General features: G+C 46.4%; 2 non-coding genes across 2 annotated transcripts; one reads left to right on the top strand and one right to left on the bottom strand.

Moving 5' to 3' along the window:
• The first annotated feature begins 1,278 nt into the window (after window positions 1-1,278).
• On the top strand, window positions 1,279-1,352 carry TRNAN-GUU (transfer RNA asparagine (anticodon GUU)). The gene has a single exon. It is a non-coding gene; the product is annotated as a tRNA-Asn (tRNA).
• A 497-nt stretch (window positions 1,353-1,849) lies between these two features.
• On the bottom strand, window positions 1,850-1,921 carry TRNAG-UCC (transfer RNA glycine (anticodon UCC)). Its single transcript has one exon. It is a non-coding gene; the product is annotated as a tRNA-Gly (tRNA).
• Between the last annotated feature and the right edge of the window lie 579 nt (window positions 1,922-2,500).

Raw genomic sequence — 2,500 nt, 5'->3', positions numbered from 1 at the left:
CAAGGACAGGCTCGCTTTAGTGCCTTGCTAGCTATTTGTTTAGAACATTATAGAGTGTCTGCATTAAGTGTTGACCATTTAGAAAGAACTTTAAGCTGGCGTAGAGTCTGCTGCACCGGAATGGAACCTCTCCAGAGACTGAGCAGGTGCAGGATGTCCTAACTGTTCAGAGATCTTGTCTTGGTCTTGTCTTCCATGGAATTGTAGGGTGCCAAAAGCAAGCTCACATGCGTTGGCCAGGAATCGAACCCGGGTCAACTGCTTGGAAGGCAGCTATGCTCACCACTATACCACCAACGTTACATGCTGAAACTTGCCTAGCATGTACCATTGCAATATACCCAAGAGAAAAATGAGCTTGCTTATTTGCTTACTTTGCTAGATGTAAGCAGTGGGACACATGGTGATACTGCTTACAGACTTCAATTCAAGACTTCAGAAAGATCATGTGCCCCCCTGGATGATGCTGGTGCAACACACACAGCAAAGGACAGCAATTTGAAGTCTGGAAGATTCCAGGGCAAGGGTGGGAAGGATGAAAAGCTAGGTGGCCATGCAACCATTCCTGCTAACCCAAAGCTTACTTGTGCCCTACAACACATTGGCTTAAGACTTGACCAAATCCAATGCTCCAATATGGGGAAGCTTCTCTGTTTGCTGTTTTTTTTTTTTTTTTTAAGTGCGGTGTCACAGTTCACCCATCTCTTCAACTGCGAGAACGGCACAGGAGTAGTCTTAGCTACCCTAATATGTACGTTACAGCAGGGCCCTTATTACACTTTCTCTTACAGGGCAATGGAAACCGTTTTGCCCATGCGATAAAGCAAGGTGCAAAAATGAATTCATGCCTAGCAGAGGATGGTTTCGATCCATCGACCTCTGGGTTATGGGCCCAGCACGCTTCCGCTGTGCCACTCTGCTTCTGTTTGTATTCAACCTTCAAGTTTAAGAAGGGTACATTAGTTGAAATAGTTACACTACTATATATGTTACAGCAAGGCCCTAATGACACTTTCTCTTAAGGGGCTATGGCCGACAATTGGCCCATATGGTAAGCAAGGTATAAAAACCAACGTACACCTAGCAGAGGATGGTTTCGATCCATCGACCTCTGGGCTATGGGCCCAGCACGCTTCCGCTGCGCCACTCTGCTGCCATACAGTGAATGCTTCATTGTGGGAAAAAGTGGCGTTAAACTTCTTGGAGCAGACTTACTTCCTCACTCCACAAGACACACATACATCCCCATAAAATCATTTAGCAACAACTGCAGGCACAGTCTCTGTGGCACAATCGGTTAGCGCGTTCGGCTGTTAACCGAAAGGTTGGTGGTTCAAGCCCACCCAGGGACGGCCTTTCCTTTTGTGTTCAACAGTTGTCCGAAGAGAACCCCAGATAGCCATGTAGATTCATTTGAGACACGTTGGAATCTCATTCACGTTCATGAAAAGGGTGAGCAGCATCAAGTTCATGTCTTAGTGATACAACAGACATCCCTGGCAGTGTCTGTGACCAAATGAAGTTTTCTGTACCCCAGAAGCAGCAGTAAAGTATTAGCCGGGGATCGAACCCAAAGCCTGGCGATGGCTGTCAAGCCAAAGAAAGGCAGTTCAAGCCCACCCAAGGACAGGCTCGCTTTAGTGCCTTGCTAGCTATTTGTTTAGAACATTATAGAGTGTCTGCATTAAGTGTTGACCATTTAGAAAGAACTTTAAGCTGGCGTAGAGTCTGCTGCACCGGAATGGAACCTCTCCAGAGACTGAGCAGGTGCAGGATGTCCTAACTGTTCAGAGATCTTGTCTTGGTCTTGTCTTCCATGGAATTGTAGGGTGCCAAAAGCAAGCTCACATGCGTTGGCCGGGAATCGAACCCGGGTCAACTGCTTGGAAGGCAGCTATGCTCACCACTATACCACCAACGCTACATGCTGAAACTTACCTAGCATGTACCATTGCAATATACCCAAGAGAAAAATGAGCTTGCTTATTTGCCTACTTTGCTAGATGTAAGCAGTGGGACACATGGTGATACTGCTTACAGACTTCAATTCAAGACTTCAGAAAGATCATGTGCCCCCCTGGATGATGCTGGTGCAACACACACAGCAAAGGACAGCAATTTGAAGTCTGGAAGATTCCAGGGCAAGGGTGGGAAGGATGAAAAGCTAGGTGGCCATGCAACCATTCCTGCTAACCCAAAGCTTACTTGTGCCCTACAACACATTGGCTTAAGACTTGACCAAATCCAATGCTCCAATATGGGGAAGCTTCTCTGTTTGCTGTTTTTTTTTTTTTTTTTTTAAGTGCGGTGTCACAGTTCACCCATCTCTTCAACTGCGAGAACGGCACAGGAGTAGTCTTAGCTACCCTAATATGTACGTTACAGCAGGGCCCTTATTACACTTTCTCTTACAGGGCAATGGAAACCGTTTTGCCCATGCGATAAAGCAAGGTGCAAAAATGAATTCATGCCTAGCAGAGGATGGTTTCGATCCATCGAC

Source organism: Hyperolius riggenbachi, chromosome 4, assembly GCF_040937935.1.
Source record: "Hyperolius riggenbachi isolate aHypRig1 chromosome 4, aHypRig1.pri, whole genome shotgun sequence".
NCBI classification, from domain to species: Eukaryota; Metazoa; Chordata; class Amphibia; order Anura; family Hyperoliidae; genus Hyperolius; species Hyperolius riggenbachi.
The sequence above is the reverse complement of the archived record's forward strand: the minus strand, read 5'-3'. Positions and strand labels throughout refer to the sequence as shown.